The sequence below is a fragment of the Xenopus laevis genome, chromosome 1S (assembly GCF_017654675.1).
Source record: "Xenopus laevis strain J_2021 chromosome 1S, Xenopus_laevis_v10.1, whole genome shotgun sequence".
Classification (NCBI taxonomy): Eukaryota; Metazoa; Chordata; class Amphibia; order Anura; family Pipidae; genus Xenopus; species Xenopus laevis.
The window spans coordinates 139,276,041-139,292,280 of NC_054372.1; positions in this window are offsets into that span (position 1 = coordinate 139,276,041).

Here is a 16,240-nt window from a genome sequence, read left to right on the forward strand (position 1 = left end):
ATCCACAGAGCCACAGAAATCCGAGTAAATCACATTACATTGAATTCAGGCCAACTGTAGCCAGTGGAACTACCGGGGGAGCAGGGGGTGCGAACGGGCCAGGGTCCCCTTCTAGTTACGTAATGACTGTAGCCAATAGTCTCATCTATGTACCCATTACAGCCAGAGGGCCCCAAATCACCCAGTATATTGCCTTCTTCTGTTCTGAAAGGCCCCACCTTTGTCTCTCAGGCTGCTCTTCAACTACAACACTCAACCAGGCGACAGTTAACCAATGTTTTGTGGCCCTAAATTTAATTTTCTCTGGGGCCCAGTAACATCTAGTTAGTCCATTGTTTGATGGTTAATAAATGTTTATATTGAGAGATGTGTTGGGGTAGAATAGAAGCAGGGCTGGCAAACAGAAAGAGAGTTGACAATCAATGGGGAGACTGGGCCTGAACATGAGATTGTAGGTTTATGTTTAAGTGATATACAGACAACAGCGCTTACCTTCCCCTCACGGAATAAATACAGAAGAGACCAAGATTTGGTGGGGTCACATGGAGCAGCAGCCCCAGGAGCCATATTCAGTGGTGTAACTATAATACAGCAGTCACCACATGCTGAACAATAATACACACTGGACAGCCCGGTATTTTGAAGGGCTGCCCGGGTCAAAACTTCCTGCCCGGTTTTTCAACTAAGGAAAATTAAGGATTCACTTGATTGACATGGTGATCGGCCAATCGCTGGTCGTAGCATCATAGCCCCGCCCCTGATGTTGCTGACACGCCCACCTACAGCACGGCCCCGCCTCCCTACCTGGTCTCAGCCGCTTCAAAAGGTGGCAACCCTAGAGAGACCTGTAGTATTACAGTAGGAAGACACTCTTGTCTTTGTCTCCTTTGTCTGTATAATGATGATGAGTATCTCTATATGCTAATAATGACCAATCTGCTCCATATAATGATACTGAGTATCTCTATACACTGATAATGACAAGACTGCTCTGTATAATGGTGCTGAGTATCTCTATACCTTGATAATGACCAGGCTGCTCTGTATAATGATTATGAGTATCTCTATATACCCGAGTATAAGTCGAGTTTTTCAGCATCCAAAATGTGCTGAAAAAGTCTACCTCGGCTTATACTCGGGTCAGCGGTACCTGACCCGAGTAGCTGAGATTGCAGTCACTTTTAATCATTCCTATACCAACAGTACACTTGGGGAGAGACTGCAATATCCCACAATGCCCTCTGTTGGTTATATGAAAGAATAACAGTGCGCCCTCTGTTGGTTATATGAAAGAATAACAGTGACTGCAATATCACACAGCGCCATCTGTTGGTTATATGAAAGAATAACAGTGACTGCAATATCACACAGCGCCATCTGTTGGTTGTATGAAAGAATAACAGTGCGCCCTCTGTTGGTTATATGAAAGATTAACAGTGACTGCAATATCACACAGCGCCATCTGTTGGTTGTATGAAAGAATAACAGTGCGCCTTCTGTTGGTTATATTAAAGAATAACAGTGACTGCAATATCACACAGCGCCATCTGTTGGTTATATGGAAGAATAACAGTGACTGCAATATCACACAGTGCCCTCTGTTGGTTATATGAAAGATTAACAGTGATGGCAATATCAAACAGCACCCTCTGCACATGGTAGTGGGACAGTGGGACAATGCACACAGTAATCCGTTTGGCAATTCTCTGTCACCATCAACTTTGCAAAGAAGTCCGGTTGATCGCTGGGGGGTCGCTTTGGCAGAATGTGCGCTGCTGGGAGACAGGGCTGTAGTTGTGTCTAGGCTTATACTAGAGTCAATAAGTTTTCCCAGTTTTCGTAGGTAAAATTAGGTACCTCGGCTTATACTCGGGTCGGCTTATACTCGAGTATATACGTATTGAAATTGTCCTGGCTGCTCTGTATAATGATGATGGGTATCTCTATACACTGATAATGACCAGACTGCTCTGTATAATGATGATGAGTATCTCTATACACTGATAATGTACAGACTGCTCTGTATAATGATGATGGGGAATGTCTATAGGCTGATAATGACCAGGCTGCTCTGTATAATGATGATTAGTATCTCTATACACTGATAATGACCTGGCTGCTCTGTATAATGATGCTGAGTATCTCTATACACTGATAATGACCAGGCTGCTCTGTATAATGATGATGAGTATCTCTATACACTGATAATGACCAGACTGCTCTGTATAATGATGCTGAGTATCTCTATACACTGATAATGACCAGACTGCTCTGTATAATGATGATGAGTATCTCTATACACTGATAATGACCAAGCTGAGCTGTATAATGATGCAGAGTATCTCTATACACTGATAATGACCAGGCTGAGCTGTATAATGATGATGAGTATCTCTATACACTGATAATGACCAGGCTGAGCTGTATAATGATGCTGAGTATCTCTATACACTGATAATGACCAGGCTGAGCTGTATAATGATGTTGAGTATCTCTATACACTGATAATGACCAGACTGCTCTGTATAATGATGATGAGTATCTCTATACACTGATAATGACCAGACTGAGCTGTATAATGATGATGAGTATCTCTATACACTGATATTATTATTAACATGTAATTATATAGCGCCAACATATTGCGTAGCACTGTGATAATGATAATGATAATGACCAGGCTGAGCTCTATAATGATGCTGAGTATCTCTATACACTGATAATGACCAGACTGCTCTGTATAATGATGCTGAGTATCTCTATACACTGATAATGACCAGACTGCTCTGTATAATGATGATGAGTATCTCTATACACTGATAATGACCAGGCTGAGCTGTATAATGATGCTGGGTATCTCTATACACTGATAATGACCAGGCTGAGCTGTATAATGATGCTGAGTATCTCTATACACTGATAATGACCAGACTGCTCTGTATAATGATGCTGAGTATCTCTATACACTGATAATGACCAGACTGCTCTGTATAATGATGCTGAGTATCTCTATACACTGATAATGACCAGACTGCTCTGTATAATGATGCTGAGTATCTCTATACACTGATAATGACCAGACTGCTCAGTATAATGATGATGAGTATCTCTATATATTGATAATGACCAGGCTGCTCTGTATAATGATGATGAGTATCTCTATACACTGATAATGACCAGGCTGAGCTGTATAATGATGATGAGTATCTCTATACACTGATAATGACCAGGCTGAGCTGTATAATGATGCTGAGTATCTCTATACACTGATAATGACCAGACTGCTCAGTATAATGATGATGAGTATCTCTATATATTGATAATGACCAGGCTGCTCTGTATAATGATGATGAGTATCTCTATACACTGATAATGACCAGGCTGAGCTGTATAATGATGATGAGTATCTCTATACACTGATAATGACCAGGCTGAGCTGTATAATGATGCTGAGTATCTCTATACACTGATAATGACCAGACTGAGCTGTATAATGATGATGAGTATCTCTATACACTGATATTATTATTAACATGTATTTATATAGCGCCAACATATTGCATAGCACTGTGATAATGATAATGACCAGGCTGAGCTGTATAATGATGCTGAGTATCTCTATATATTGATAATGACCAGGCTGCTCTGTATAATGATGATGAGTATCTCTATACACTGATAATGACCATCATTCATAGGGGGGAGGGCCCGGGGGCAAGTAGTTACGCCACTGCCTATGGATATAGATGCGAACTGGCTCTAGATAAAATGGATATTAGTTTGTGTATAAGTGTAGAGAATACAATGTAAACATCACTGAGGCAAGGATTGATATGAATGGTTAAAACTCTCTGTAAACCATGACAGCACTATACAAATGAAGCATAATAGAAATGTACCCTGTTTATAGCTGTTTCCTTCCTTGGTTCTATTCATAAGAATGAAAGCTAACACATTCCCCATACAACTTCAGTTTCCACTTGCCATTACAGGTATGGGATCTATTAACCGGAATGCTTGGGGACCTGGGGGACTGTGTAAAACGTCCTTCCATAATCTGGATCTGGATTATACTAAAATACAACAATATTAAATCAACCTAATAGGATTGTTCTTTACAAATTACAAGAAAAATGTTGCATTTGATAAAAATGGGACTCTATGTGAGATGGCATCCCTACAATTTGCAGCTTTCTGGATAAAGGATTTCTGGAAAGGAGATCACACACCTGAAACTCTTTTTCAATGAGCCATCAGTCCTCCCTCCTCAGGCATCGAGCACGGAGGGCTGAGAGCTGAGGAGGGAGAGCTTTTGTACTAAGGGCTGAGGAGGGAGGGCTGAGGAATGAGCCACGAGGGGGGAGATTGCAATAGGATATGTGGGGAGCACAGAGGTGAGACTGCAGCCTCTTGGGATCAGTGATTATAATAAGAGGCAAGTCTGCATACGTCTTCATTAGGAGAGAACACACAGGAGTGTGTGTTCTCCTGACAATGTCCTAAAATGCGTTCCATACTTCTTCCTAATCTTGCTCCTCCTCCTCTGTACCCACTGCAGTTTTACCTGTCTGTCTCTGTCACCACAGAACCTGCCTACCACTGGCCTGGCCGTGAATCCTCCACCTCCCAGCTGATCTCCTCCATGTCAGATATGGGAGGGGCGGCTACTTCTTGGCAGGAGAGAGATGTCATCTGTGCCTGATGCTGTGTGTGGCTGAGGAGTGCATCCATTGCGTGGCCTGCTTCATTCCACATCACCAAAAATCCACTGAGGTAAACCTTCATGTCCTGCCTGAGCTTCCCTGCCTTTGCTCTGTGTGCGGTGCTAAATCATTGATGAAAGCCTGGCTCCGGCTGCTGCTAATCCCACAGCATCGGCTCATTCTGTGGCTGCACTGAGACTAGAGAAGGGAGTAGTAGGCAGCCATTGCCTTCATCATACCTATGGGGCATCCTTTCTACAACTGCTTTTATGCATCATGAAATCAAATGGAATTTAACACTAAAACTTTTATTGGATTGTAAGCGCTATTGAAGACAGTACTTGTTTTTTTCCTCTCCGAGTCTGACTCTTGAAACAATGTAGCAGAAGGGCTGTTTTCCTGCTTTATTTTATAGGGAGTCAGAACAATAGAAACAATAGACAACAGCCAAGAAGATACCGCTTTCAATAACAGATGCAATTTCTTTCATTATGCAAAAAAAACGTTTATGGGATGGAAATCCTCTTAAAGAAGTGTAAATCCAAAGCAGCCCAAGTTGCCCCAATCAGTGTAGGACTGATCCACTGTGATACTAGGAAAACTCCCAGTGGGCCCACATGTCAGTGGTCCCTCCTACTTCTAACTATTCGGCTTGTTTCATGGTCATTACCCCTTATGCCCATGGTTTAAGGTTTTCTGGTGAGCCCCTGGCATCCCGGTCTGTCACAGCCCCCCCCACTCTTGTCTTGAAGCCTTTATGCAAGTATTTATCAGGCATGAACCATTGCCCTTATGGCATAATTGTACAACTTGAACCAAATTAGTAAAGGATGGATAAGTATGCAGTTGTAGTGGTTGTGACATTTCCATTTATACATTTCCATTATACACATAATCATTATCTTTGTACTTCTCTCTTATAGTCACATGTCAGCAGAGTATGAATTATACTTTAGAAACTTTATTCATTGTATAGATGTCTGCAAGCTAACTGTCCTGCTTCATGTTAACAGCGTATCTTGCTACGCCAGCAATCACAGGATCAGATGTTTGTAACCCTTTCCCTGTCATTTGAGGATATTCGGAATATCAGCTGGGGAGGATGTACTGATACCATTTATAGATGTAAGATAGGTTGTCATCACTGCTGCATTGATTGCTAAGCTTTATTGCCACCTAAGTATTTATAAGCAGCTTTTTCTTGGCTGCTTTGGGTCCCCATTCCCTGCACCCCCAACTCCCACCATGGGGCCTACCAGGGATACCACAGTGCAGTCTTAGTAGCCTTTCGGTAAAAGGGGAACTATGATAAAAAATTTAAATTTAATATAAGCTTTAGCATACTGAAATAAGAAACGGTTTAAATACAATCAATTAAATATTCTACATATTGCATATTTCTCTTCATTCTGTCTTCATGCAGGAGTTGGGTGTCAGATCCAATATATCTTATAGGGGAAGGGGAGGTCCCTTTCCTAGCAGATGAATTAGAGCTCAAACAAACAACATCTAACAAAATAACTACCTTTTGCACAAATTCTGCATGTAGAGAGACAGGATTTCTGGTGATTTTAATAGAGTGAGCTATAATACATATTCTAGACAAAAGGAACCCCCCTATAAGATATATTGGATCTAACTGTCAATGAAAATCTGACACCCAACTCCTGCATGAAGAAAGTATGAAGAGAAACAGATGCTGAGAGAGTAATAGTGAAGATAAACTTGATTATTTCAGAAAAGGTACAGAATTTATAATTGATTGTATTTAGACGGTTTCTTATTTCAGGATGTTGACGCTTATATTAATTTTTCTTTTTCGCAGTAGTAGTGCATATTCTGGGGCTTTAGTTACTAGAGTAGCACCACTGCATCCATTAATTTGGAATACAGCTGAATCTAGAATCTTACATGAGAATTCGACTGAAGCCGAACCCTAATTTGCAACTGCAAGGAAATAAATTGTGAGCTACACTTGTGAAAAATAAATTGTGATTTCCTTATATGTCTAATGAAAAGTCACGTAATTTTAAGGATTCGGCTTGGGCAAAAAAAGGGCAAATCCTGGATTCAGTGCATCCCTAGTAATTATGTTACTGTGTGTTTTAGTGCCATAAACCAGATCCAAAACCTAATTTAAGTATAGATTTATAGATCAATGTTTCTCGATCCAAGGTCATGACTTGGGACAACACTGTGTTTTACAAAATTTTGTAGTAATTTTTTAAACCTGTTTTTTTACACTGGCTCTGGAGAGCCCTTTTGCCTGTATCCATATTTACAGATGCGGAGTGGTGAATTGGTGTCCAGTGATGAGTTTCAACACAAGTTCAAGCTCAGCATTTATATTGTTTCAGATGGCCAGCTGTATGGCAACTTCTCCAGATAGTTTTTAGTTTCTGTTGTCAGGTTGCCTGGTATGAACTACAAGAACTCTTATGGTATCCCCCCCATTTAGACTTTTTTTTTTTTTTTAAGCATTTTGCCTAGAAATATTTTACGTTTCTGCACAGCGAGTTTACTGATGCTCCCAAAGATAGCTCACTGTTATTTGCCCTCTGTATTGCCACCAGATGTACTAGTTATGACTCTAAACTAAAAAAAACAGCATCTTCTGGAGCCAAATATACATTCTAGCCCAAGGCCCCACACCCACTACGAGGTCTGCTTGGTAAATGAATGAGAAGAAGATGAAGCAGGCACACAAATTGGCGACTGTATGCACAGGGTGTATTTGTCAGTTTGCAAGGGGAAATGTAATAAAAAAAATCAGTAATGGAAAAACATTCTAAATTCAAAATTGCATGCCTCTGCACATACAAACAAACCCATGCAGACACATATTCTGCCTGCCCTATACTCCTTGTGTGTGCCGTATTCTGCCTGGCCTATGCTCCCTGTGTGTTACATACTTTGCCTGCCCTTTGCTCCTTGTGTGTGCCATACTCTGCCTGCCCTATGCCCTAACTATATTAGAATTATTTTTTATTTTGCACAGCCTATCTACTTACCTAGTTTTTATATTGTTACATAGTTACATAGTTAAATTGGGTTGAAAAAAGTCCATCAAGTTCATCCCCTCCAAATGAAAACCCAGCATCCATACACACACCCCTCCACACTTTTAATTAAATTCTATATACCCATATCTATACTAACTATAGAGCTTAGTATCACAATAGCCTTTGATATTATGTCTGTCCAAAAAATCATCCAAGCCATTCTTAAAGACATTAACTGAATCAGCCATCACAGCATCACCCAGCAGTGCATTCCACAACCTCACTGTCCTGACTGGGAAGAACCCTCTACGTTGCTTCAAATGAAAGTTCTTTTCTTCTAGTCTAAAGGGGTGGCCTCTGGTACGGTGATCCACTTTATGGGTAAAAAGGTCCCCTGCTATTTGTCTATAATGTCCTCTAATGTACTTGTAAAGTGTAATCATGTCCTCTCGCAAGTGCCTTTTTTCCAGAGAAAACAACCCCAACCTTGACAGTCTACCCTCATAATTTAAGTCTTCCGTCCCTCTAACCAATTTAGTTGCACATCTCTGCACTCTCTCCAGCTCATTTATATCCCTCTTAAGGACTGAAGTCCAAAACTGAACTGCATACTCCAGAAGAGGCCTTACCAGGGACCTATAAAGAGGCATAATTATGTTTTCATCCCTTGAGTTAATGCCCTTTTTTATGCAAGACAGAACTTTAATTGCTTTAGTAGCCACAGAATGACACTGCCCAGAATTAGACAACGTGTTATCTACAAAGACCCCTAGCTCCTTCTCATTTAAGGAAACTCCCAACACACTGCCATTTAGTGTATAATTTGCATTTATATTATTTTTGCCAAAGTGCATAACCTTGCATTTATCAACATTGAACCTCATTTTCCAGTTTGCTGCTCAGTTTTCCAGTTTAGACAAATCGCTCTGCAAAGTGGCAGCATCCTGCATGGAACCTATAGTTCTGCACAATTTAGTATCATCTGCAAAAATAGAAACAGTACTTTCAATGCCCACCTCCAGGTCATTAATAAACAAGTTGAAAAGCAAGGGACCTAGTACAGAGCTCTGCGGTACTCCACTAACAACACTGGTCCAATTAGAAAATGTTCCATTTACCACCACTCTTTGTAGTCTATCTTTTAGCCAGTTCGCTATCCAGGTACAAATACTATGTTCCAGGCCAACATTCCTTAATTTAACCAGTAACCTTTTGTGTGGCACTGTATCAAATGCTTTAGCAAAGTCTAAGTAAATCACACCCACTACCATCCCAGAATCGAGGTCTCTACTTACATTCTCATAAAAAGAAATTAAGTTAGTCTGGCAAGATCTATTACGCATAAAACCATGCTGGCACAAACTCATAGTATTATGATTTGCTATGAAGTCCAGTATCTTATCCTTTATTAACCCTTCAAAAAGCTTTCCTACCACTGACATCAGACTAACTGGCCTATATAGTTTTGAGGCTGAGAACGGGATCCTTTTTTGAATAGAGGCACCACATTAGCAATTCGCCAGTCTCTCTGCACTATGCCAGATCTCAATGAATCCTGAAAAATTAAGTAAAGAGGTTTGGCAATCACAGAGCTAAACTCACTAATTATCCTGGGATGAATACCATCTGGCCCTGGACCTTTGTTAATCTTAACATGTTCTAGTCTCTTTTGAATTTCTTCATGTGTGAACCATGCATCATTAGTTGTATTACTAGAATTGGGACTGTTAAAGGACCAGTAACATCAAAAAAATTTTTTAAAAAATTCGTTACAATACAATCAAAAAAAAACACCAAGACAAATTAAAATTTCAAATTTCAAAGCCTTTATTAAGAAATAACTTATCGAAACTCCACTTCCTGTCCTCTTCAGAAACGGCGATATGGCGACCATCCATAGTGCAGTGCTGGATTTGTCCTCCCTGGCTAGCTCCCATAGTCTGACAGCAGGAAGACGGTGCTGGAATGCGGCCCGGCTGGATGAAGAGCTGAAGTGCCCTCACAAAATGGTCTCTACCTCCCCGGCCCCTGGGTGCTTCACATGCAGGCGGCAGTTGTCGGTGGCAGTGTCCGGGAGCTGAAGACGGAGGTGAAAGGAGGAGTGCTGATAAACCGGAGGAGGAGGAGGGGAGCCCTGGTGATTTGAGTGGAACCAAAAGGGGGAATCGGTACAATCCCAGCGGCATCTCTCCAGAGCGGGACTAAGGAGGCTTCCGAGCAGCGGCGGGATGCAGATCCGTGCATGACAATGGCCGAGTGCTGCTGCTGCTGCTGCCTGTGAAAAAAGCGTGCGGCTGTCGGTGTGCGCTCACGTTTGCGCCTCACATAGACACCGGCCCGACACCAGCCGCACACTCTCAGCAGCAGCAAAGAAATGATCCTCCGTCAAGATCAGGATTGTACACATTCCAACGGCTCTGGCTAGTTCCCGACTCCCCCGCTCAGCCACAAAGCAGAGACACAGCCCCAGCAGCGAATCCTCCTCACTGTACGCCGCCAAAGTTACATCCCTCGCTCCCACGGAAACTCACGACGGCTCCTCAGTAAACCGACGAGCGCTCAGAGAGAAAAAAAAACTTCAGCTCCCGGTCACTGCCAACGACAACTGCATGTGAAGCACCCAGGGGCCGGGGAGGTAGAGACCATTTTGTGAGGGCACTTCAGCTCTTCATCCAGCCGGGCCGCATTCCAGCACCATCTTCCTGCTGTCAGACTATGGGAGCTAGCCAGGGAGGACAAATCCAGCACTGCACTATGGATGGTCGCCATATCGCCGTTTCTGAAGAGGACAGGAAGTGGAGTTTCGGTAAGTTATTTCTTAATAAAGGCTTTGAAATTTGAAATTTTAATTTGTTTTGGTGTTTTTTTTCGTTGTATTGTAACGAATTTTTTTAAAAAAATTTTTTGATGTTACTGGTCCTTTAAGAAGGAAACCTTCACTTACTGGTTCCTCATTTGTGTAGACAGATGAAAAATATGAGTTCAGAATCTGCGCTTTTATTTTGTTTTCATCAACCAGCTGACCCCCCTCTGATAGTAAGGGTCCCACACCTTCCTGCTTAATTTTTTTACTATTAACATATTTAAAAAATATTTTTGGATTTTTTTTACTGCTTGCTGCAATATCCTTTTCTATAGCAATTTTAGCTTGCCTTATAGCTTCTTTGCATGATTTATTGGCCTCCTTGTACCTTATAAATCTTTCGGCTGTACCACTGAACTGTTCCTGAAGGGCTGAACTCCACGAGGCAATCCAGACCAATTTGTCGCCAGACAATGACACACATGCAACGTTTCGGACAGGCAGAGTAAAATGGGACTGATCATGAAATCGCAGGTACAAACTACATGTATCCGACTGTCGGATAAAGATGCAGCGTGCGGCCGTTCACATTTGGATACATGGATATATGTAGTTTGTAGTTTCATGATAAATCCCATTGCATGTTTATCATCATCTGTCACGATTTGAGCCCCATTGCCATTTACCTTGACACTATGTTACAACCTCTGGTGCAGAACACCAAGTCTTTTGTTAAGGATACAACACATTTACTTAACATACTTAGTGACATAATCCTCCCAGATCATGAGATATTTTTGGTTAGTTTTGATGTGGCCAGCCTTTATACATCTATTTCGCACGAGTCTGGTGTTAATGCTATTCGTCACCACTTGGACACTACTGAGTTTACCACCCCACAAAAACTATTCCTAGTAGATTTACTAGAGATTGTGCTTCACCAGAATTATTTTCTCTTTGAGGATTCCTTTTATATACAACAGCGCGGCACTGCCATGGGCAGTAATGTCGCTCCTACCTATGCAAATTTGTATATGGCTCACTTAGAGGAGACTAAGGTATATAAACACCCATTGTACCTACAGCATTGTATGTTATACCTACGCTATATAGATGACCTTCTGGTCATCTGGGATGGCACATTGGAGAGTTTACGTGAATTTCATACATTTCTAAACGGCATGGAGGTAACACTGGAATTCACAAGTGTCTTTGATAAGATGTCTCTCAATTTTCTCGATGTCCAAATCATCAGAAATGGTCCTGTGTTAGATACAAATCTGTTCAGGAAGGAAACGGATAGAAATAACCTCTTACATTACAGCAGCTTCCATCCTGACTCACTTAAAGCCTCTTTACCTTTAACTCAATATATGAGATTGAAACGGATTGTGAGCAAGGAGGATGATTACAAAAGAGGTGAGATCGAGATGACAGACCGTTTCAAACAAAGGGACTATCCAGAAGAGGTGTTGAAGTCTAACCTGAACAAATTACAAAATAAAAGCAGGGAGGAATTACTGACTCCTGTCAAAAGGGATAATAGGCAGAATGAAAGATTGGCCTTTGTCAGTAATTACACTACCGCCAGCAGGCAAGTTGGCAATATCATTCGTAAACATTGGCACTTACTACAGTCATGCCACCCAGACATTGCAGCTTTCCAAGACAAGCCACTACTATCGTACAAACGTGGTAAGAGTTTAAAAGACCAATTGGTTAGGGCAGACATTGGAAGCGCAAAGGGCCATAAACAACGTTTCTTACAAAATCCAAAATATGGCACATTCCCGTGTTTACACTGTGTGCAATGTAATTCTGTTATAAAGGGCAACTCATTCTTCCATCCTCACTCAGGTAAAAAATACCCAATAAGGAACTATTACACCTGTGAGTCAACATATGTGATTTACTTGTTAAAGTGCCCATGTGGTCTGCTTTATATAGGCGAAACCACACAAAAAATCCGTGACCGTATTTGTAAGCACAAATCCACTATCCGTAGAGAAATCACGGCATTGCCAGTCCCGGCACACTTTCATGCAGCTAGGCACTCTGTAAGCCAACTCAAATTTCAGATCATTGACTCTGTGGACGAACCAAGAAGGGGTGGAGATAGACTTATGATGCTCAAAAAGCTTGAAATGCAATGGATCCACAAGTTGGATACTATATGGCCCAGGGGTCTCAATAGGGAATACACACCTGCTATGTTTATGTTTCGGTAGGTGACTAGGTCCTTTACATACAGTCTGATATGGTGTGAATTAAGAATCATGTAAAGACATATATGTATACTAATTTTTTGTCTCGCTTTTTCTTTTTCTTTTAAGGTTACTAGTATTACACACACTGAGTGCTGACATCATTACCTACATACTAACATGTGTCTCAGGAAGGTGCTGAGTATGGTATGTGGAATGGGTCACTCTGGCGTCTCAGGTAAATACTATTTATAACCTTTATATTACAAGATTTTTTCAAGCATTTCTCAGAATTTTCCAAGATTTTTTCAGTATTTTTCAAAATAGTTTTCAAAAAAAGATTTTTTCTAATATGCTCTACATCAATGTTTTTAAAATGATTTTAATGTGTATTAACAGGTTTTGTGATTCACTAAGGTTACCATTCACTGTATTTATGAACACTATGAACTTTGGACTTTGAAACTTCATGGACTTGGATTGCACTTTAAATGTCTTTATATGATCACCTATGTAGTGATGTCACTTAATAGGAAGGGAAGGGAAGGGGAGGAGACACTATCCACACCCCCCCCCCTCAGGCTTTAAAAGGTTGATTACATGATTGTTACACCAGGCTTGACAAAGGGCCCGAGTGGTCCGAAACGTTGCCCTTGTCTGTATGTATTTGGGTGAATAAATTTAACACTTTTTTCAGCATTCAGTGTGCCACTGGAATTTCTTCTACGTATCTACATGACCCACACGGCAGGAGTGGGTTCTCCGGTGTAGCACCTGGTACCACAAAGGGTACATGATCAGGGGTGGAAGCACTCTACCATATTGTTGTATCATCATCTGTCACGATTTGGTCGTGGAGTTCAGCCCTTAATGCCAGGTGCAGGCTGATAGTAAATCCATTGATTCATTGTGTAATTGAAAGTAGATTGAAGGGGCACATGCTTACTGGCCATGAGTTGCAGATATACAGTAGATACATGTGACTTGCTGCATAGTTTTGCATGAATTTTAGCACTTTGCACTCATGTTCATGCTGTACCCAAGTTTCAGGTTTACTGGCAACAAAGGTCAGCACAATATTATAGTGCTTAGGCACCCAAAGTGTTAAACTTTTTGTTCATTTAAAATGTTTTCCCTGAATATAATACAGTAATACTATAAAGCAAAAAAGCCAGACAATGGGATTTGTAGCTAATATCTAGGAACTGTTGGAGGCTGTATTTTTTAATTATTTTAATAATTCAGAATCTTTCCAGCTTCCAAATGGGGTTCATTGACCCCATTGAAAACAAATGCTCTGTAAGGCTACACATTTATTGTAACTTTTTAATACTCCATTTTCTATTCTATTCTTCAGTTATAGATTTTAAAGGGTTCACAACCTTCCACTTTTTACAGATTATACAGAAATCATGGAGTGATTTTTGAGGCACTTCATTAGGAATCACTCTTATTTAGTTGTTTAGGGGCACTGGGTTAATCCAGTATATTTGCTGGGTGGGGGACTGAGGCTGCTGCAGTTTTAACATTTTCTTTTTCTGTTCTCCTAGGAACTGATGCTCCAAATGAATAAACTGGAGCTAATCCAGAAGCTGCAACAAAAGGAAACAAAGGGAAAGTTTGATTGAACAGAAACTGCACTTTTTTCTTTCTTAAAACAACTGAAGGGCTCTGATGCTGTGAACTTCATAGGCAGGTGTGTCTAATCATGAGAAAAGGTATTTAAGGTGGCCAATTTTAAGTTGTACTTCTGTTTGACTCTCATCTGAAGAGTGACAACATGGGATCCTCAAAGCAACTCTCAAAAGATCTGAAAACAAAGATTGTTCGGTATCATCGTTTAGGGGAAGGCTACAAAATACTATCTCAGAGGTTTAAACTGTCAGTTTCAACTGTAAGGAATGTAATCAGGAAATGGAAGGCCACAGGCACAGTTGCTGTAAAACCCAGGTCTGGCAGGCCAAGAAAAATACAGGAGCGGCATATGGTTACAGACAACCAAAAGATCACCTCCAAAGATCCGCAAGAACATCTTGCTGCAGATGGTGTATCTGTACACCGCTCTACAATTCAGCGCCAATTGCAAGTTGTGCTTCTGTTTGACTCTCCTCTGAAAAGTGACAGCATGGGATCCTCAAAGCAACTCTCAAAAGATCTGAAAACAAAGATTGTTCAGTATCATGGTTTGGGGGAAGGCTACAAAAAGCTATCTCAGAGGTTTAAACTGTCAGTTTCAACTGTAAGGAATGTAATCAGGAAATGGAAAGCCACAGGCACAGTTGCTGTAAAATCTAGGTCTGGCAGGCCAAGAAAAATACAGTAGCGGCATACTGTATGCGGAGGATTATGAGAATGGTTACAGACAACCCAAAGATCACCTTCAAAGACCTGCAAGAACATCCTGCTGCAGATGGTTTATCTGTACATCATTCTAAAATTCAGCACAATTTGCACAAAGAAAATCTGTATGGCAGGGGGATGTGAAAGACTCTGCACTCAAACCACAAGCAGAGTCGCTTGTTGTATGCAAAAGCTCATTTAGACAAGCCATTGTCATTTTGGAACAAAATGCTTTGGACTGATGAGACAAAAATGTAGTTATTTGATCATAACAAAAAGTGCTTTGTATGGCGGAAGAGGAACGCTGCATTCCAAGACAATCATGCTGTGGGGCTGTGTAGTCCAGGGACTGGGCCCTTGTTCAAGTAGAAGGTCAGATGAATTCAACCCAATATCAACAAATTCTTCAGGATAATGTTCAAACATCAGTCACAAAGTAGAAGTTACACAGGGGTTGGATATTCCAACGAGACAATGACCCTAAACAATATCCCGGACTTGAATATCATGGAAAATCTATGGGATGATTTGAAGCAGGCTGTCCATTCTTGGCAGCCATCAAATTTAACTGAACTGGAGAGATTTTGTATGGACGAATGATCAAAAATATCGGCACCCAGAATCCACTCATTAAAGACTATAGGAGGCGTCTAGAGGCTGTTACAGTTGCAAAAGGAGGCTCAACTAAGTATTGATGTAATATCTCTGTTGGGGTGCCCACATTTATGCACCTAATTTTGTTGTGATGCATATTGCATATTTTCTGTTAATCTAATAAACTTTATGTTACTGCTGAAATACTACTGTTTCCATAAGGCATGTTATATATTAAAAGGAAGTTGCTATTTTGAAAGCTTAGCCAATGATAAATAAAACTCCAAAGAATTAAGAGGGGTTCCCAAACTTTTTCATATGTCTGTATGTGTTAATAGGACTAAGTTCTCTTTTTTTCAGCAAAAGTGTGTTTGTCAGGCATGTGTTCCTAAGGTTTGTTTTTTTGTCCCCCTCTCTCTCTTAAGGGGTAAGTGGGAGAACAGAATGATTTTGTCTCTCACTCTTCTTTCCCCTTTGTACACTGATGAGAAATCAACCCTGTGGGAAAAAAAAGAATTAAAGAATATTCCAATAATAATACAGTATGTACTTGGATCAACTATTTATAGGTGTGTGTATTATAGGTGTGTGTGA